At 40.2% G+C, this 22,481-nt stretch overlaps 1 protein-coding gene across 1 annotated transcript in view; it reads right to left on the reverse strand.

The window, feature by feature from the left end:
* cpx (synaptic transmission protein complexin) overlaps positions 1-18,376 on the reverse strand; it is a 326,410-nt gene extending 308,034 nt beyond the window's left edge. The window contains exon 1 of the mRNA XM_069121737.1: positions 17,992-18,376. The gene's annotated coding sequence lies outside the window, so the exon portion shown is untranslated. The remainder of the gene's footprint in view (positions 1-17,991) is intronic.
* Positions 18,377-22,481: the final 4,105 nt, after the last annotated feature.

Genomic DNA, 22,481 nt, shown 5'->3' on the forward strand with positions numbered 1-22,481 from the left:
TAATTCAATCCAGTCCAACTGGCCGGACCAAATGGAACTCGAAAGGTGTCTATTCATCTGCGAAGAGGAAGTCGCGAGAGGCTGGCGCGCTTCGTGAGAAATTAATTTATAAGCGAAATGGTCGTGGTAATTGGACATCAAAATGTCCATTAAAACCCTCTGTGCATTCATAACGCAATTTTCCATGCTTTTACGAGATGCTTCACGCCTTTTGACGCAGGCTATCGCCCCTTTTTGCGTGAACACCGTCAAAGATTGTTAGTCATCCATAGCACGACACGGAAACGCGCCACTAATAGACACTAAATGCATTTAACTAATAGTTACGTGATCCTTCGCCCAGGCAGATTCTAGCCGGAAGAGAGTCTTCATCAATGCTGCGAGATTCCATTAAAATAGGAGAGCATCATCTAAAGGGTACTCATTTATCGTTGCGAGGCTAATAACTTGCGAGATGGTACATGCGGACGCTATTTGGCCGCGCGTTTCGCGTTTTAATCAAAAATTTATCGTCTCATCCGAGAGGGAAGCGATCAATCGTTAACCTGCCGGATAGATATTCATCCCATCTTTAACGTTACTCGACGAACCTATTATTCATCGTCTCGAATTTTCAACGTGATTGAGGACTCGTCAATATTCGTGAAAATGCCCTCGGAATTACACGCCGGAAGTGTTTAGATATTTTCGATTATTGCAGGTATACAACGTGCGTTTCAAGTAAAGCTTTTTTTTATTTTATATCAGGCAACCTCACATGGAGATCGTAAACCCTCGCAAGTTACATTTTTCGTGTTTCATGGAGGAACAGTTTTACAAAATTTAAGTTCAATGTGCTGTCAATCAATTTTATATTGCCAATCTCTTGCTTTTCTATTTGAATTTATTAGCGTATATGTATAGATATTTTCAATACTTTCGTGAACATTTCAGGGATATTTATCGTCGTAAATGTTATTCGAATTCGTTCAAACTCGTGCTTTTACGAACACAATTAAAGAAGTAGAAAGAAAGCAAACAGAAGATTGGTTCATCCATCAAATGTTACAAAGAGCATCATACTTTGCATATTTTATATTTCTTTGCATTTGTCGTGTGTTCGTTATGTTTCTGTGTCTTTAAATTCCCGATAAATACATAAACTTCCACAAACTGATTATTATTCATCGCTTTAGAGATTCGACAATGTTGGTGAAAATAGCCCCTGTCGTTCGAATTGTCCCGACCACGGCAGATATTTTTGTTTAGGGCAACATTTCCAGAGATTTAACAGTTTCACAATTTTAACGTAATAAAAGAGAGTTAGGAATCGTTGTCGGGCCAATTTCGTCGGTAAATCGGTGCGTATAAAAGAGAAACGTGATGAAATCCCGTGGAGAATACAATTCTGGAAATGGCGAGCCGGTGTGCCTTGAACGCTGGCGTGCCGCTCGTTTCAATTTGGATATATTTAGGAAACACGTTACCCCTGGCAATCCAATAAAAAACCGTGCTTAGGGTAAAAACAATGGTAGAACAGCACAGGTCGAGAATAATAAACATACGAGTATGTCGGATTTTCCCTAGCTTTTCGTCAGATTACTGTACTAAATACGTATTTTTTAAGACAATCTCTTCGTCTGATCGACGCTCTGACCGCTTGAAAGGATACGACAAATACGACGCAGAGGAAATACTTTGAACGTGTAAAGCTTCCTCTGTGGATTGTAACCGTTTCAAAGAGTAGAAAATTGGTAGGTAAATATCGAGCAACGGATCCGACACGCGTGATCGAAGAAATTTCCATTTTCTTTGATTCGATCCTGTCGCTGTGAAAGATTTCCCATTTGTTCCATAAATCGTGCATCGAAATTCAGGAATTCGCTCCGTATTGATTGATCGTAACGACACGTGATCCGCTTTGAACTCTCTCTCTGCCTCTTTGGAATGCTAGGCGAATGGTACACGGATAATTGCAAGTATTGGGTCGGATAAAATCAAAAGTCGAAGGACCCACGATACCTTTGGAATATCTCTTCAATTAAATCTCAATGAGAAACTTTCTTCCTTCTCTTGCAAAAATTGGGTTGAAAAATCGAGTTCTCTTCTTTAATTTTCTTAAAACGTTAGATGCGTAGAATGATGTTAACGCGGCTTATCAAAATTCAAACTGCTGACGATGTTATAGTGATGAAGCTCGCAGAGGGAAATGTTATCTTAAAAATTCCCTTGCGTATTTCATGAAACTGTTTTCTGACTTTGCTGTCATGAAATTTTCAGGACTACACATTCAATCTTCTTCATATTTTGAACGAATATCCTTTGTATCGTAATTTTATCACTTTTTACAGGCTTGTTAGAGGTTTCTAAAGACATTTCTTTAAAAAAATCTTTCTCTTTTTCACATTGCTGACATTTGTACGATCATTAAAGTTTTCCAGAAATCCTGCGCTACATTTCAGATAATAGACTGCAGCTTCAAAAGAATATTTTATTTCAAACATGCCAGCCCCTGCCGAGACTGACAGCCACCAACTGATGTTCCAAGAATAGAAGTTTCATATACAATGAATAGCTCCTTTACTTCGCAAGATCTTTCTTAAAAGAAAAAAAGAAAAATTGGAAAGTGAAGCTAACTGTCGCATAAATATCATCCGAAAAAATCTGTACTTTTATTCTGTAATTATTTACGAAACAATTGTACAAATTTGTAAGTCTGTGTAAGTGCTCTGTGCTTTTGAATCAAATGCTGTAAATTACTAAAAAGAACAGAAATGAAAGCTGAAAAATTTGTTTCTCAAAACTGGCAGAAAGAAAAATTTGAAAGGAAAAACGAGAGTTCCCCGCTAAAGAGGAGATGCTGCGATCGATAAAGACTCTAATACAGGAAGAGCAATTCCGCGGCAATCTACAACGATCGAGGCGACTATCGCGCAAGATATTGGCAAAAAATAGGCTCCGTGTAGTAACAATATTCGACGGTTGATGAGCTCATCAGAAGCAAAGTTTATTAGTTGGGAATAAGAACAATATAGATAGAGTCCATGGTCGTTTTCGTTCAAACTCCCCGAGGAAGATTCTTAATCGAAGTCTAAGAGAAAGAAACCGGCTCGCTCGCTACCGGCTACTTGACGCGAAATAATTGGCCCACTTTCTCATACTTTTTTATTCTTCTGTAATAATAGGCAATGATAGCGGCTTTCAATCGAAAATGTGAAAATTCCCAATGGGAAGCGAATAATATTTTCACGAAGAATAATTTGCCTTTTAAGAGAAAAGATCGGATTTCATCCTCCAAACCCGAGGGAGATCCGCAACGGATTCTTACTCTATTCGATTCAGTAGGTTCCGCGTGTAATTAAAAATATCTCACCGCAGTTGTATAGCCCCGAAGCTATTTTGTCTAAAAGAACCGCTGTAAAAACCACTGCTTTATTTATATTCCAAATTTAATTAACCAAATTTTTCGACACGTAAAAGAGGGGAAAGAATAAAACGTTCGTGCTTCTTCGAGGATCGCCGAGCAAAGTCTGGTTAGTAATTTCAGAAACGTCCGATGCTATATAATATATCAAATCGGACTGAAAGAGAAATATTGCGGTGGCAACAAACACGAGGAAGCAACAAACAAGTTGAACAGTCGTGAATAATCGTCGCACGAAGGGAGGCCAAGGTGTAATCAGACCGTAAAATTCAATCTCTGAGCTTAATTTTCTAAACTGTACGTTTTCTATCCTGCACACAGCGCAGTTCGTGCAATTGGTCAAATATTTCCAATATTCAAATTAATAACTGTTTCCTCTCGTTACACCATATATTCTCGTATTTGGTAGCTCGTGTTCGAAGCATATTGAAATAAATTTGGAACGTTCCGAAGGAAGACTAAAGACGCGTAATTATTTGTAATTACGAGAAATGGAAAGAGATTATTGAAATCTGCTTCTTCGCGCGGTGACATTGCGAAAAAGGTACAATGTTCTGTGAATATAGCACAGCAATTTAAGAGAACTCTATCAAAAAATAAAAGACAACCGAAGATACGATTATTTTCGACTACGATTTACCGTTCAATTTATATGCAACGACAATATTGGGAAGACGTTTGATCAATTTCATAGATCGCTATATTTGCGTACCATCCTACGCGAACAGAATAATTCCGGTGAGCGTAGTAAATCGCTATGCGGTATATGGTCGCGCGACGCTAGTGAATCATCGAGGAAGATACGGCATCGTTCGATACCATATTTTGATACGAGGAGGCGGCACGTTACCGCCACTCAAACTACCAAGACAAAGCTGGAGCAGGCGCGGGACGAAGATACAGACAGTCGGAAAACGCGAGCGTGCGCTGCCGTGGAAAAGGACGAGAGAGCAGAGGAAATATTTTAGATGGTTGAATAGAGATGGTGTTACGAGAGACTGGAAACGAAGCACGCAGAGACGACAGAGATAGAGGAGGATCGAGGAAACTAAACTAGAAGAGAAAATAAGGAAAATTGAAAGAGAGGATGAACGTGAGAAAGGATAAAGAAAAATGTAATGGTAAAGGATGTGAGAATGAGCGCTTTGGAAGTAGCCAGCTTCACGTCCAAGAGGTTCTCAAAGGGTGACCGCGAGTTCGAGTATATTATGCAACGACAACCTAGTCCAAGTCGGTGGAAAGACGTATTTTGTTCTGGGTCAAGCACAGTGGGACAAGGCGTAACACAGTCAGCTGCTTTCTGCTTTGCTACCAACGACTCGTGACGTCTAGATTTAGTTTCCTATGCTCGTGAGATACTGTAATGACTCTGTATCCCGCTAAGGCTACAATTTAATCCTTGCACGAACATGGCCATATTTCTTGCAACCACTTTCCCGTGTCTTTTAACCGTACACGTGATTTTTCAACGTGAATTTCCTGCAAAGTGTAAAAAATACAACTACGATCCTACAGTCCGGCCGTACGTGAGATATACTTGGTTTCGATGTTGGTTCGTAGTTGGCTTCGACGCATAATCTCTCCTTTCGTGACGAATCAATTGGCAAAACATAGAACCTGTTTAGCTAGCTGTATGTTTGATAAACGCTATTCAATAGCACCTCTAGCCGTTAATAAATCCTGAATAATTTTACATACACGTAGAGTTATTCGTTTCATTATTCAACAAGCTAACGCATAAAGGATTTTATTTTCCGCAAAATGCAAATTTATCGCATTCAGATAAATGTCAACCTTATTCGACTCTTCGTTTCATCGTTACGCAATATAAAATATTCAACTTTCGTAACAACGATAATCCAGTCTCCGCTCGACGATGATTAATATCGAAATATACACTGCAAAAATTTAACACGCGCAAAATGACTATAGTACGAGAATAGAACCAACAATGAGAGTACAGTAGAAACAAACAAACTACTAAATATGTATCGTCTATTTTTCTAATTGGAAGGATACGGAGACGTCTGTGCGTCGTAGGAAGGAAAACAGATAAGGATTTCATCAGACAGCGCGCAAATTCATTGTGCAACGAAGACAATCCATCCTCCTACATATGCAGCTATCTATATGCACCGGTAGTATGCATCTTAAGTATGTGCAACTAGGCATCCGGCGGATTAATCCAACTGGTAATTTGTCGTTCTGCGAATGAGCTTCGACTCCGAAACTCACGCGGATGCACACGCTACATCTGCACAGACACCTGCGTATATTTCCTACTTCGAGACACAAGTTCGTCTCCGTATTTACGATTCAACAGAGAACAGGACGGGCGTTGCAAGACTAGCATCTCGCCGTACAACATGCACCGTTCATTCTAAATTCTGTTACGTGCGAAGTCAGGCAGATTCTATGACTCGCAATATGTGGAAAATCGAGAATAGCGGGAACGCGTTAGAGGCCTCATTTTCGAGGAAAATCCAGCTTGCAAATTCATCGAATATACGTGTATTTAATTAATTCTCGATTGGACAACGATAGACGATAGGTAGCGGGTTATTCTACGTGCGAAAATAAGTTTCTTCGGATAGAATTTTTTTGTTTGACTATAGTTGGATAGTACAGAATAATACCATTAAACTGGAAAGCTTGCGATATTAACCGTATCAGTTGCCTGGTACGCGCAGGCTTTACAACGACGCGGTATAATAATTTATCGTAAAATAAACGTCTGAACTTAAACATACTGGTGGGCTCGGGTTCCAAGAAAAATAGCCGCCAACTAGAATATGTATGGTCAGATCTAGCTACAACGCCTGCAACGACAAAAAAAAAAAAAGAAAGGCAGAAGGTCTGGTGAAAAATAACGCCATTTGCAACCTCAAAGATGTCTCGGACGGATCTTCTAGCCGTACATCACGCACCGTTACCCATACGAGGTACGGCATCATGATTTATTCGAGTCGCGGTAAGGAAAGTTTTAAAGTGGCTCAACATTCGCGTAATATATCGGTCAGGAACTACACGGAGGGATAAAACTTAAGAAGGAACGATTCTCGTGGTTAACACCGCGGATCTTCCATTCTAAGAACATTTGCATTTTGAAGAGGACAAGGGCTGTTGAATATTCGGAAACAATAACCACGGTAATTTAATGATACGTAACGTATCAATACGGTTAATGCATGTAAATGCCCGGCGCAATATATTATATTAAAGTTGGTAATGTAATATAATTTTGTTACTCTCATTACGCCGCCATAATGGATATAGAAAGTACGGGTAATTTAATTACTTTAGCATGACGGCCACGCACCATTGTAAAATTTTAGTTTACGGTTTCACGGGAAATTCAACGCACGCCGGACTATTGCAAAAAGGATAAAACCTCCCCTCGTCGACTTATTACCGAAATGTTCCATCTAGCGGGGCTGTAGCTTCCGGCCGCAGAAATTACGAAGTCAAATGGCTCACCGCCATGCGGCACGAAAGTTTTTCTTTTTCTCATTCCCGCACACGCCCTCTGAATGAGACATAAATTACTCGTGTAATAGGATTTTGAATCGCGGTCGATGTTAATCCTTGATTTATAATGTAGGTCGGCAGCCGAAGATTTAGCATGACATTGATGATAACTGGCTGACAGCATCCCCCAATGTGTATCGTGCGATAAATTATTATTATTATGCTCGTTGATCCCTCCTAATTTTTAGGGAAGGGGGGGAGGTGTATTTATTAAAGCGTCCGATTCGTTGCTTCTCGTAATTGGAACATTCTGAATTTCATCTCTTTGCCCAACATTTATGCGCCAACGTTAAACGAAACACGGCGTATTTTTTAGCTTAGCAAGAGGTTCTCGCGAAAAATAAATTAACACGATTTCGAACGTTATCAATTATAACAGACGCACGTTAATAACGTTCATCGCATATAACGGACATCACTTCTCGATCTAGGTCAACCGAAATATTTTGCTAGCTGTTTCCGTTATTGAAACAGCGAATGTTAAATCATAATTCATACGGTTACATTGTTTCGCCAATGTAGAGACGCGAAACCACTTCCCAACGACTGAATATCGCTATTCAGCGATATTTCCAGTGGAGCTATTGCCTTAACGTTTTCGTCTCCTCTGCGGGTATCTTGTTGCCGTTTTCGATCGACCTAGATTACATTTACCGAATTAGCGATATAGGTCGAGTGAATTATATCCGTTCGTTTAAGCAGTTATTTCTGTCGAAAGTCTATCTTTCCAGTCGTGCTGGCAGCATCCCTTTTACAGCCGTTAAAAACAGACACCGGGCTAAATTTAACCGGGTCAAGGAATGGGACTAATCTTCGAAACTGTTACCATTACGAATTTTTATTTTATTTTACCGTACCATACGCAAATCTTCCGGCGATTATATCGCTCATAAACGTCTAGATACTTTGGAATTGTAGCAACATTACGCGAATTCTACGAAAGGCTACAAATTAGCTATTAATTACTAATTTATGTTTATCAGCAGACTTCAAATTTAAATTAATTATTAACAGACGTAACAGTGAAACGTTTTATTATTTACCGTTCGTGATACTACGTACATTCCTGTCCATGAGGATTAGGGCATCTTCTGATGTGATATAAAATACGACGAATGGTTTAAATAATGAAAGGAACAATTAGACGGCCATAATTTTGCGTTCGTGTAAAATAACGATAGAAGAATTTCTAAAAACTATTTTTACGAATTACAAGAGAGACTTCCATTTGCGATTCTAAGCTCATACAAATACATCACATAAGAATATTCCGATTATTTATCATGACACTATAATGTTTTAATATTTTGTATCAGAAATCTTCCCAACATCGAATATACGTAATTTATAACAAATTTCTTCTTCTTTGATGCGATTGATGATTGACATAGGACAGAATTTAACGAATGATGTTATAGACGTTTAATACGCACCAGTCTACCATCACCATACCATATAGTTAATTGCCATAAATGTATTATAAATAGCTGTACTAATTACGAAGAATAAAACCATCCCAGTTCGATTCGATCGTATTTTTCTACTTAAATTACATCGCGTCAGAAGTGAGCAGGTGTCTGAATACTTTGGGGCGGTGATTAAACGAGACGCGATTGTTAAAAATGGTCGACAAAGGGAGACACGGTTCGTAGAACTGGGGAAAGAAGAAAAGGGCGAAAGAACACGGTCAATCGGCGAGCGATATCGCGAAAGGTCACGGCTTTTCTTGACAAATGGCGTCCTTGCACCGTCACCGATGGACTCGAAGTAGTATCTCGGTGGTCTGTAGGACAACCGAAGTACATTATGAAGGCATTTGTAGCTTTCCACTAGCGTTGCTCCCGAGAATTGTATCGACCACGGGGTTTGCCGCGTAGACACGTGAATATACCCGAGTTTCGACCAGTCGAAATGCATCTTGGAATCCTGCCCGAACTTCTCCGTTGTTTCCTCCCGAGATTTCGCACGCCTTATCGGATACGCTCGTTCGAATTTTAGAATTGTATTTTCTCCTGGATATCTGACCGACAAACCATACCGGCAAAAGGGGATAAATAATTGAGCGACTTTCCAGAGAAGAAAACCTTTCCTCGCTGCACGAAATAGTATGTTGGTGAAAATATTCCGTGCACTATCTGTCAATGTGATATTATCTTTTTCTTTGATAAATCGCGCGTATATTTCAAAGGTAGTACAGTTTAAAGGAGGTCAGCAGGGAAAACGAAAAACTATTTTGCAAATTTAGTTTTCACTTCGTACACTCTAAACAGCCAATAATCTTTTGTAAGAGATATTAATCGGTTGAGAAATAGACAGGAAAAGATCGTAGAATTAAATGGACGATACGTAGACACGGAGAAAAAGAGAGGAAATTATTTTTCAGGAGTTTTTCAACCACTTTAATACTTACAACGGGAACGAAACGTTCTCACTTTCCTGAAGATTTTCACAATGCTTGTGTCTACAAGACATTACACGATTGACGATTAGCGTGTAGCTTGTCAGGTGTTTATCATTAAGCAACGTCCTACACCTTCACACGTGTGTCCCAGAGGGAATTATTTAAAGGCAAATACAATACGTGCTTAAGAACCCACGTGGAATATCGCCTTTTTTTTCCACGATAAAGCTTACCTACTGGTAACTAAAATATGAGAATATGACACAAAATCGATATACCTTCCATTGGAATAACATCAAGATATTCCATCTACGAAGCAAAAAGATTGGCCGGTTAATATCGGACAACAACGATGACCTAATTTCTAAAGATTAATAGGCTTACGGACGGAGTTCGACCTTTGCTCCTTTACGAGATTAAAAGCAAATAGACAAATATGGACAGATCGATCGCCGGCTGCCTCTTCCAGCCATCCCGAATCTGCCTTTTATTTTTAAGCTCGAAGCCCTTCATAAAATATACTCTGACCGTATCATCTAGATTGATATAAAAAGAAAAAGAGACCGAGAAAGTAAATCAAAGGATAAACTAGATATTTTACGATAGGTACGATATCAAACGTGTACCATGTCGTTCTTAAAGAGGCTTGTCAATAATCTGAACATTCCATTAATTCGTTTCTACATCCACGAAACCATTATTTTCCCACCAACTTTAAATACTTATATATCAGTGCTTGCATTAACGTAACAAATTCTATTAATTTCGAGAAACTTTCTATTAACCTCCTATCCGTAATTTAGCAGTAAAAGTATTTACAGATAAAGAGCTTGTCTCTTTAAACGATAATTCTATTATTATTCTATTATTCTATTCGAAATTTCGCGATTGAAAAACAGAATTAGCTACGTTTTTAACACAGATTTCAACTGTGAATTATGTAATTCATTTCAAATTCTACCGGTGACATTTACACCACGGTACTGTTGCGACAGTAGTTTATCAATTTCCTTCAAAATTCTTGCAAATAATTTTCACAATCCCCCGTTCTCAATTCTCAAGTCGTAATCTTGCGCCAGTACAAAATTACGATAATTTCTCTAATAATCTGCATCGATTATCGCGCTCGATACGAGGCCAGCGAGTGTTCTGATATTTATTGGAGCGTACCTTATCATTTTGGGGAAGAGAAATTTTATCGTTCCGATCGGGGACGATTACGAGGTGGTGATACACAGCCGAATTCGGTGAAATTGTACGCGAAACTTTCCGTGAATTACACGGCGACAAGGGGTTTAATCTTTCGCGTGGGACCAATCGCGTTATCGAGATATAAGCATAATCGAGCTGACGGCGGTGTACACGAGGCGATAGCCGATATACGAGGCAACGGATAGCACAGGCTATATTCGAAACTGATAATCGTTGACGATATGCCGTGGACGATCGATAATCAAGGGGCTTGGCTCGAAAACGATTCATCGTGTCTGTGCAATCGCGACCGCACAACGAAATTATCTAGAATGACGGGACACGCGTTATGCATCTTCTGCGAAATTATCTATAGAATGACGGAACGCGCGTAACGTTTCGTCTACGTGATGCAGAAGCGCACAGTTTGGCGAAAGAAAAAAGAAGAAAAAGCAGGAATTAGGACGACGGATGCCGTCTCTCGGTGCGTTGTCATTTCAAAAGGGAGGCGAGATATAGAACGAGGAAAGGCCGAAAGAGACATACGCGAGGAACAAAAGGAGCACGATGCCAAGGATAACAGCCGGCAACGAATGCTGAAACTGCATGAGAAAAACGGTGTGTGGAGTTTGTACCTTAAAATCGACGACCGGATGCACTGGTTCCTCTGTTTGCATTCCGCCGGAACTATTGTGCTCCAGGCAATCCCAAGTGTACGAATGCCGAGTAAAAATTTAATTCTATTCCTTGCCAAAATACATTTCGTGCAGAAGGGGTACGCTGGTTACGGGTTTCTACGACACCGCGGTTTTGTTCCTAGTTTTCGTGAAAATTAGTAGATTGCGGATTTACATAAAATACAGTGACGTGCATGTGATAGGTTTTTCGCTTTATATTATAATATTTAAAAAAGTTTGAAGTAATGTTATATAATTAGGTAACAACTGTTTATTTTGTAACATTGTTTAGTTAAAATCCTTTCGGATATCGTTTTTGGAATAGAAAGCGAGGAATCTACTTGGCTGGAATCTTTCGATCAATCTATTAGCTCGACGATGAAATTCTGTATTCTTCGAAAACAAACAACTTGAAACTACAACAGCTAATATTTATTCAACGATTCAACAATTCAACAATAGCAGTAAAATCCTTGTCTTTTTTTCTTTGTATCTGCCTATTTCTCGAGACTTATTTCGAATCGTCTGAAAGACTGTCCTGATTGTAGGACCTTACGCCCATATCTCAACATCTGACAGCAGCTCTAGAGTTTCCCACAATGGACGAACTAACGAGAATTCGGTTAAACGTTCTCGGTCTTCTTTCTTATCCTGTTCATTCGATTAAATAGATGTACCTATCGAAATCCTAATTCTAACTACAAAGTTCTGTGTATAAGGTAAAAGGTAATAGTTTCCTAATAAGATGTTATACTTTAAAGGTCTTCGAAAAACTACAGAGTAAACAATACAATCAAGCGTTTAACAACAAAGTGACGTAATTGATACTGAACCGTTGAAAAACAAGGTGATTATAATACCATGTATACAGAGTAACGAACAAAAGGTGGCTTAAAATAGGAATTGAAGCTCGGAGGATAAAGATCGACTTAAAATACGCAAACACGTTACAACATAATCGAAGTGGTTTGATTAAATGGATTAAGCTATTTGTTCATTGTATTTCGCGATCAAAAGGTCAAAAGAATGGTATGAGCAGAGATTTACGGAATAGTATTTGATGAACAAATAAAGCGATATAGCGCATGAGCACGTCAGAAAATAGAAATTGTTAAAACAATGGATTTTTCTGCAAATTCAGATTTTTATGAACACGTCTAAAGATATGTGTAAATACAGATATTTGTTACACGCTCCAAATATCATAACGAGAAGTTCGTTTTAGCAATTTTATATACCTCTATACTTTGTATTTTTTTTTTTTTTTTTTTCGAAAATCTATTCTAAAATCTACTACACCAAGATTTTTATACATCGACCAACAAATATGAAATAACTATAAATAAAATCCACTAGACTTTAAGGATTAAATAATTAATAAAACGATTTTCTTCTAATTTTTGCTACACAGTTACTGCAATAATCGTCGTAATTCTAATAAATGGCGAATGAGTTAATAAAAATATATCAACACAGAGAAAATCACAATGTGTTTGTTCATGTTGTGTTAAATGAGCTTATCCATACGTCTCATTCTTTTCGTCTGATCATTAAAGGATTTCGATTCGTTCAAGTTCAAAACATTCGCCACTGCAATCGAATTCGATCGATGTCGAGGTAAGTTACGAATCTTGTAATATACGTTTGGAGCCTCCGTTTGTTTCCAGCTCGGTTCCGCCCTTTTTCTTTCATCTAACGCTCCAGGCCGGCGCACCACGACCTACCCTTAGTTCGCCTAAGTCTGACGCCGGTCGAATTATCATCGCGACCTCTCAAAGCCTTTCCAAAATTACTTACGAACTCATGGGCCCGTAAGTCCAGACTGCTCGAAATTAGTTTCCACGAAAGCTCTCTGGCATTAGGTATGTACGCTTTCCAATTCGTTAAGAGGGAACTGTCGCCCCCTCTTTAGCCTTACTCGACAACTCGTCCTTCAGATCGCCACTTTCTCTCATTCACCGGTCTGTCTCCATCCCTCTACACCCTCGAAATCGCCCTCACTTAGAAAAAAATATCACTGCTAAATTTGCTTAATGGTAACGAGGTTAGTACTTCTTTCAGCAGAAACACACCGTTTCGAGGGTTCACTTTTAGCGAGTGGATAAACAGTATAATTCGAGCCAATGGCCTGTAATTTATCTTTGTATGCGCTATCGCCTTTCCAACCCTCGGTACGTTATTATAATCGTTTTTATGCTTCGAATAGAAACGAATTGTTCCGCTTAACGAGCTTCCCGTACTTCATTGTTCGAACGTTCGTTGATTTATTTTACGTTATTCCCTTCGTACATTTTCAACATTTCAGCGTTTCGCCGAACATGATTCAGTACAATCCGATATTCGATTATCGGTCGATCAGGTTAGATTTTTCGGCGCAGGGATTAGTAGTATCGGTCGGTGTTTGGTCAGCCAAGAAAGTGGGTGGGTCGTCCATTACGCTACCCGGTGACCGGGTTAAGAGGACATCGCGTCGTTTAAAGAATCATCCCATCGACAAAGCAATTTGACTATCGGATAATCATTCGTTGTAGAAAATATGACAGTGCCTTTCTATTTCGAACGATATTCCGAATACTAAAGCGATCGACTGTCCGTATCTATTATTGGGTCACCGTATTTCACGCAAACCCCACTGCGATTCTCGAGTTTTTGGAATTCAATCTTGCTCCTATTTTAACAAACGAAACAGGTTTGAAATATTTGAAGAAAATGTCCAGCATAACAATAACCGTTTTTTCATATTTTCCTTAAGCTTGAAATATTCGTTAACGTTAGAAAGATACAATTGAATCGATAAAGACGAAGAGAACACGAGGTTTCATACATACGTTCGTATAGAACTGGATGGAAGTATTTCAAAAGTAAATGGGAAAATTGCCCAACGTTCTTTAACTCTTTCGCTGAGGCTATTGGCAAATTTATGAATTGTTAAAATTGATAATTGTACCGAGGATACATATATCATTATGTATTTCCTATTTTAATATCTACCACATGAAGAGTACGTATTAACCAATAGGTAAATAATTATATGCAAAATCCACACGAATCGACTTCCTTTTTTACTTTTCAAATATACTTATTGCAGCACCCCGAGATTTTAATCCACGTTGAAAGAGTGAAATCCTCAGATATTGAAAGAACTCGAGCAATATTCTCGACGATACAGATAAGATACACATAAATCGTAAACGTTCGAGTCACTATCGAGAGAGCTAATCGCGACATTATTTCTGATCAACACCCAGATTCCGGTCGGATATTCGTTGAAATCCCAAAGCACTCCGGATAACGTAATAAGTTTCAGACTGGACTATCTGAAATCAGCATCTCCTTGACGCAAAATGTAAATTACGACCGGTAAGATAGCATTCGAACGAAACGGTGAAATAGAAAGAAAGTCAGTTTACACGCGATTTATAGGGTCGAATCGGGGTCGATTTAACGACGCCTCGACGGCGGAGCAACGGCGCCAGAGTAGCGAGCTATCGATTCGGTTCGATTGCCGAAAAATGGTAATGCGGTCGGGCAGAACGCCGAGGAGACGTTACTCCCCAGGAAGGACGTCTCAATTTCGATGCTACGTGCCGTAGGAATGCGGAAAGAGGCCACTCTATGCGAACAGACAGAATTTTCTTAGGACCGTGAGAAAGAGCTCCGACGCGTGTGAACTTAAATTTCACAGTCAAAAGAACGGAAAAATCCCTGCCTGATAGAGGGAAAATCTAACTCCTCGTTCTCGGGTATTTTCTTCCTCGACAAACTATACTTGCGCGATCTAAACAAGCTATCGTGTCGTAATAAATAAAATAAATGAAATAATTATGCGCTTCAAGCATCTGGTAATAATCGGAGAATAATTTGCAATTTATTTGAAGGACGAGTGGTTCAGAAGCCACACTGATCGATGCTCACTGCAGCCGCTGATCTTTTTTCATCAATTGCCTCATTTATTTCAACACATACAAGCTCCTATCTTGTTTTAGATTTTTATCCGACCTATCTCACTGTCTTATTTATAGGTTACTCTGTATGTCCTCTTTCTTTTTATTCGTTTAAAGTTTCTCGCGTCTATAAATAAATAAGAATAAAAAAGGAAAAGACACGACGTGACAAAAACTGTTCCTTCTTATCTCACAAGTTATCATTATTTGTGTCATCTTCTTGCAAAGAATGAATTCATAGAAGTACGTCGTTTGTTCTCTGAGAATTGAATATTAATCGTGTACTTGTGTAATGAAACTGAGAAATTGACGAGAAGCGAACGTTTCGTTATACGTTCGACCTTTTTCCAATATCGAATTATTCTTACTCTTCAAATTGTGAGAAATTATTTTTTCGCGTGAGTCGGGATAAATAACGTCCGGAGATAAGAAATCATTTTCTCGCGTGAATCTGTGTAAATCCGGAATCTTTGAGCAACTGGCGAGAGATTTTTGAGAGAATTTTCTACCACGAGGATAGTATATACCACTTCGTCCGGGAGCTGACGTCTCGTGATTCATGAATCCACGGTCAGCCGGCTAAGAACAAGTCAACCATTGACGCTTTGGAATATGTTCGACGATCGTCAGGGGTAACAGACACACCACCGACAGACGTCTGTGATTCATTGCACCGGAGTTAAGCCTATTCGCATAATCAGACAGCAGCGTATCACCTCTGTCATTAATTACGAGGCCGTGCAACGTACATTTATCAAGTTAAATGGTTGGAGAACCTGCAGAGATTGGGTAGGCAGACACAGAGTTGGCAAATGGTTGTGACAACGACGAATCGAACCTTCCGACCGACTAACAAGTATAAAGTAAAGTTGGTAATAACACCGCTTGACAAAAGGAAATTAATTTTCGAGGTAAGCTAACTTCTTGAAGTTGAGAAATGTCTGCTAAAGAAATTTCGAATTCACGTTACGTTACGAGGGAGAGGGTTCGACGATCGCCAACCAACAAATGGATTTGCGAATAATTCGCACGGCAAGTTTCGAGCCTTAAATATCACTTGAACTTGGTAAATTCGAATCTACATATTGAAAACTTTGGTGGAGACGCTGGAAACCTCCCTCGATTGCTGTACCTTCGGAAGATTATATTTTCTTAGGAATTTCACGCGGTACGAGATAATCGCAATGCCGCTTAATATCCTACGACGAAACGAATAAACGAAGCAACTCGAATAATTAGTTTTGAAGACTTTTTGCTCGTACCATTCCACTTATGCGTCCATTTATGCTCCCATTTGTATAAATATAGAAAAAGGAACAAAAGATCTCCGATCTTGCTTCGCCGTTTCCTTGCGGTGGCGGGCAGCATGAAAGTTTAACATTTATACTTGTGCACGAGTACAAATACATTACATTAATAGTAACTTGGTACTGAACGTTTTTTTTTTTTACTACCTTAATTCCGAAGAATTTAATCGTCCTTGTCAAATAAATCTGTTTTCAATGGTAGAAATACTTTTCTCTTGGCATCTTTTCGCCCATTCATTTGCCTTTCTATTTCTCAAAGCTAACAAGAATAGCGAAAGTTCATTCGCGCTACTGAAAGGGACGTAAATATCGAAGGCAGATGGTTGCTGAATTAGACATCGATCCAAATGGATTATCTTCGAGAACACGCTCGTTTCGGAGCAACGAACGATGCGCTCTCGATACACCTTCAACGTACCATCAAGCCGCATACATCACAGAAATGGTTCCCTTTTAACTGCCACTCAATTTAAGACCCTCCGAAGCTACATTTCCCTAATGGAACCCCGGTTTACCCAATACGGAGAATGATAACGCTACGTTAACATAACATTCCGGTTGCCCGGAATGCAATTTCCACCGTTTCGCTTGCGAAAACATCACGGTAAAATTCGTACGCAAATATTCCAACGGAGCGTATCTTTCCGCATATCGGCCGGGGAGAACAGGGGAGAAAAAAAATGTTACTGCTCGAATTGTTTACGTTCAATTTCATTTAGAAGTTTGTTTACGGATCGGAAATGCGCGTGCGGAATTTCCCATGGTTCGTTAGCAACGCGAAATTCGTCGAAGCGAAATACACGGCAGAGGTTAAAGGCAGTACGGTGCGGGGTACGTGCGACGAAGGGAGCGATAACGACGTAGCGGAGGTTTCCGCGGGGAAATCGCGCGGAGACTTTGACGACGGGTGCACCGTGCACACGGCCACCAGAGAAGGTGGAAAGCCACGAGCGTCGGCGACTTAGCGTTCAAGATCGATGGAGGAGACCTGCAGCGGCCTAACCCTTGCGTTTTATCGAGCTGTGGCACCGGAACTGGTGCCTCTCGCGGCCACGAAAAACAGAGGCAGATAGACGAAAACAGAGAGGAAAATACGCCGACGAGAGACGACAACGTACTTGGGTACGCGCGATGCATCGTGAACTTAGCTGCAACTCGACTCGACGCGGCTTCGTGTTCAAAATATTTCGATTCCTCCCGCGGATTTCTTCCACCAGGTTTCGTCAGTCGAAATTCTTACAGATATCGCAGCTCGATCGTCTAACACGATAAAGAAGAACAAACATGGCCATATTTCCGATAACGCCAAACAACCTCGCGCGTATTGTTGTATCAACAAGGACAAGGAGACCGTATAAATAACACGTCTTTCTACGCAACGTGTAGAAAAACGACGACGACAACAAGGGAGGAGCGAGAGACTACGTAGCATACAGAGACCGCGTATTAAATAACGGAAAAGTGAGAGTTACGGTGATCACCGGTGTATACAACGATGCGTGAATTACATCGGATAAAATGGGATATTAATGTGACTGACCTTTTTTGTTGTTGATCGGAGACGATGATCGACGGTGGACGAAGTCGATGTACAACCGGAGGGCTGGCTCGAAAAACAGAGTGTACGAAGAGGCAACCGGCGAGGACGACGACAACGTCCGTACGAGTCTCACGTTTAGACTACGTGCGTCTCTCCGGTCGTCGGTGGCGGTGACAGTGGCGGTGGTGGTGGCGATAGTGGCGGCGGCGGCGTCGGCGTCGACGGCGTCGAGTGGCGGTGGTGGTGGTAGTTGCTTTCTGTCCTCCAAGCGGGAAAAAGAAGGGAGGAGAGGAAGAGAGAGACGAGGAAAGACCGATGTGATCGAAGTCTCGTGGCAAACGGTCGTAGACTGAGTGAACCCGAGTTCCGACTGAGCGGCTGAGTTGCTGTGGCGGCGACGGTGGCGCCACGCCGCGGAGGGTTACCCGAATTACCATCGATCCATCGAAAATGGTATGAGGTAAGCTAGGGAACGAGCGCAAAGAGGAGAGAAAAGACGAGAGACAGAGAAAACTACACCGACAGAGGGTCGAAGAGGGTGCAGGACCAACGGAACCCTATCGCCAGGGGTTCGAGAGGAAAAGGGAGAAGGAGGGCGACGAGTCGAGTCGAGAAGAGGGCGGGGCGTACGCGTACCACACGTTTCTATCTCTATGTTCTATACCTATTGCCTTTCCCTTCTTTCCTCCTTCTTGTTTTCCTTCTTTCTCCTTTCACCCCTCGCGTGCCTCACTCTTTCCTTATCCCTTATTTACCACCCCTTCTTTTGCTTTATACGCGAGTGTCACCCGGTATTCCTGCACTTCTATATTCTCCTTCACCTTAATATATGCTTCCTGTACTCCTTGGATCTCTCGCGTGCCTGTTCGATTAATTTCCTACTCTTTCTTACTGTGAGATGCCTCTTTTTTTTTGCTTCTCATCGAATTCTCTAACCCATTGGCATACTGATTTCGTTATATACACTGTGTATATACAGTGGCGGATGAAAGAATGTTTATGAAATAGAAAGACATGGTAATTTTATGAAATGGATTCATATTTAATGAGGGCGATGAATAAATGTAATATACGTACAATTTCACAGAATAGACGACTATTATCAGTGTGGTAAAATATTGCTAATACAAAAGTTAATTCAATTCATATGTAGTGTATCAGTTTTGAACTTTTTTCTATCTATGTGTGTCTGATAGTAGAATTTCGTTGAAACTTGGATTCAGACGATTCAAAATTCAGGTAAGTTCTTTAAGTCTGCAGTTCTCGTTGAAGGTTGTGCTATGTATGAAAAGGAAACATTTAGAAAATAATGGGAATTAAAAGACACCTAGCAGAACTATGCATGGGAATGGAATGATTATTTTTCTATATTTTGGATCTTTTTCTTATCGATTCTAATCGATCTTGATCGATTAATCTCTTAAAGTCTTTTCTACGCTTTTGCGATATGTCAGAATGGTAAGATTTCCCTTTCTAGTCGTCGAATTCTTTAATTGTACTTAAGTTATCGCGTCTTACCCTCTGTCGCTTGGTTACTGCTCCATTTTCCGTTAGATTCGTTTTTCTCTCTTTTCGTTCGTCGTATCTTGATACGATCGCTTCATCGCTATTTGGAGCTTCTTCGATTTCTTCGCAAACAAGTGCACCGCAGCGTCGAAACTATCGCTGGAGAGAACTTTGCTCGTACGAAACTGCAAAAATGGAGAAATATAGGTCGAGGAATGATGAGAATTTAGACAGCTCTTTGCATCTTGCCTTGCCACGGTCAAGATGAGAAATTGTTCTGTCACTGTTATCGTATACGTGTCATTCTTAAGGCGGCACATAAATCGTTCGACGAAAATATAGCGATGGCCATTTCCGTTATAAGTTCATCCGAATATCGCAGTTACATACGCATGTATCTTATGAATCGATAAAAGAAGCACGCCGGCTCTGGTTATTTCGTTCATCTGGCTCGATATCTAATGCGGAGACATGCTTCGTTTGCAGTTCGCACGATCGAAGTTTCTGGTACGCAGCGACAATAAAAGATATTCACATATATCGCCTTGGGATCCATTAAGTAAACGCAACTTCTCTATGAGCTGTCGTATACATGCAAACATTTTTAGCTGAGTGCGCTCTGTGGAAAAATGTAAATCCAGGTCAACGTTATTCTGAATAGGAGACTGACAGAGAAACGAAAACATATATAGAAGTTAGCGCAATATCTTTTTAAGGTAAGCTTTCGAGTTTGCTCGTTGTTTGCATCGTACAGAAACACGCGAATCATATCGACGTACAAAATGAAATACGCACACATCCGCACCTTTCACCGCCTTCTTTTAAAACGTATGCGAATAATTATCGTTGCACAATTTTTAATCCGAATACCGTGACTCGTCAACTTTATAGAACGCGGGTATCTTTCCGAGACTAGCTTTCGAGTCCAGTTGTTGTTTCTATCGTACAGAAACGCATAGACAATATCGATGTACGAAACGGAATACGTAAAACATCAAACGCCTTTCACCTCCCTTTAAAATCCATGCGAATAATTATCATCGTATAATTTTTAACGCGAATAACGTGGGTCACCGACTTAATAAAAACGAACAGATGCGTATTGTGTACGCATATATCGACGAGTGGAAACCGTCGCGACATTATCGTTAAAATTTTACGACATTGCAGAATAGCTGCTTAGTATGGAAAGCATTGGATATATCGAGGTAATGGCGTGACATACATAGTGCAGCTTTATCTCGCTTCGTTGTCGGACGAATCCGACGGGTGATCCGACGATAAATCGATGGCTTTCAAAGGTGAGCCAAACACGGTACTTGGAAACGGAAATTCATCAGCGAGTACAAGCACGGAAAAGGTATTCGCTCGAGATGGCGAGTGCAACAAGTCAAAAGTATCAGACAAGTTGAGATTATTACGGGCTGGTTACTTCGCGTGATACGTTCCATCGTATTAATTACAATCACGGCAGAGCAAATTGGTCTGCGAGCTAGTCCACCGAGGCAAATAGTTGCTCGAAGCTGAAGTGACCGCAGTAAAATTGAACGTGTCAGTAACAGCGTAAACAACTGGATAGGCAAACGTCGGATGCATCTTGGAAGCGGCAGAAATCCTTACGCGAGACCATGAAACGAGGACCGCTTCGTGACAGGGAAGCCGGAAATTACGTAATTTCCTTACATTCTGCCAGGAGTTGAACGCTTTATACGAGACACGCCGTCGACGCTTTGGAATATCGAATTTCTAATCGAATCAATAATTACGAAATATCGCGTAGAGGAAAGCACTGAAAACGCTTCTTCCCTGAACGCCGTCGTCGTACAACGTTTTCCTCTCTTTTCCATTTCGAAGCTTTGTCCTTTGTAAGGAAAAAGGAAACCCTTAGCTGTGAGAAATGGAATGATATCGCGACAAGCTGACTATATACGATATTTTTATATAACGGACGTTCTTAGTCTTATCTTTTAAAGCAACAACGTTTCCTTTGAATTTTTCCCTTTAATCACTTGCAATCGTGTTACACATTCTTTCTTTGTATTTCCTTGTAACATCAAAGTGAATTAAAAAAATATGATCTACGAATCGTCCATCGTCTAGCTAGGAGAATGAAAAAGGAGCAAAGTGAATATCACGTTGGTATGTGCGTATGGATTCTCGGTGTTCCTCGGATGCCCGCCAGACTTTGGTTCCAGGAGATGCTACTGTAGAATCACGTCCTGAGACTGGCGAAGTGCAAATCCATGTTAGTGGTATAATGCTCCACTATAAGTCTCGGAATTATGTGAACCGTGATAAGCATGCCGAAAAGCGGGAAAACACGATTATCTTTCGGGCATTCAACGTTGGATTATGTCATTGTGTTTATACTTTTCATGTCGACTATTGCTAATAAACCCGAATTGAACTGTCACTAGAGATAAGAGAACGGGAGATAAGAGTCGGTATTGTCAACTGGCACTTGGTATAAAGCGTGACAAACACAAGCTGGGTAAAAAATTTAGAATCTCTGCGCGGAAAATATTCTTCTAATTTGTTATTAACATTGCAACTACGTTCCTCTGATGTCCATCTAAATACGTATATTGCCCATAAATGATTAGAATTGAATAGACGTGGTAACGATAAATTAATGATAACCATATTTAATCGTAGATTATAACATATAACCGTATTTCAATTTGAATAAAAATCAACGCTGATTTTGTCAAAAACCTCTGCCGGTTTCTAATAAATTGCGAAAACAAAATACTTGGAATTCGACGTTTTGTTTGGTAGTTCTAGTTTTTATTTGAAATCGATATTACGGATATCAACAATGATTTGAACAATCCATATATCGCGGGTCACGAGATAAAATGAAATTTTTCTTTCATCTATATTTTCCCTCCATTTCCGGCGTATTTTCATATTCGTATTATTAGATCTTCCATCGTATTTGTTCTATTTATGTATTCGTTTCGTTAATGATTCCATAAAGCAAA

This window comes from Bombus flavifrons, chromosome 10 (assembly GCF_040668555.2).
Source record: "Bombus flavifrons isolate JBK064 chromosome 10, iyBomFlav1_principal, whole genome shotgun sequence".
Taxonomy (NCBI): Eukaryota; Metazoa; Arthropoda; class Insecta; order Hymenoptera; family Apidae; genus Bombus; species Bombus flavifrons.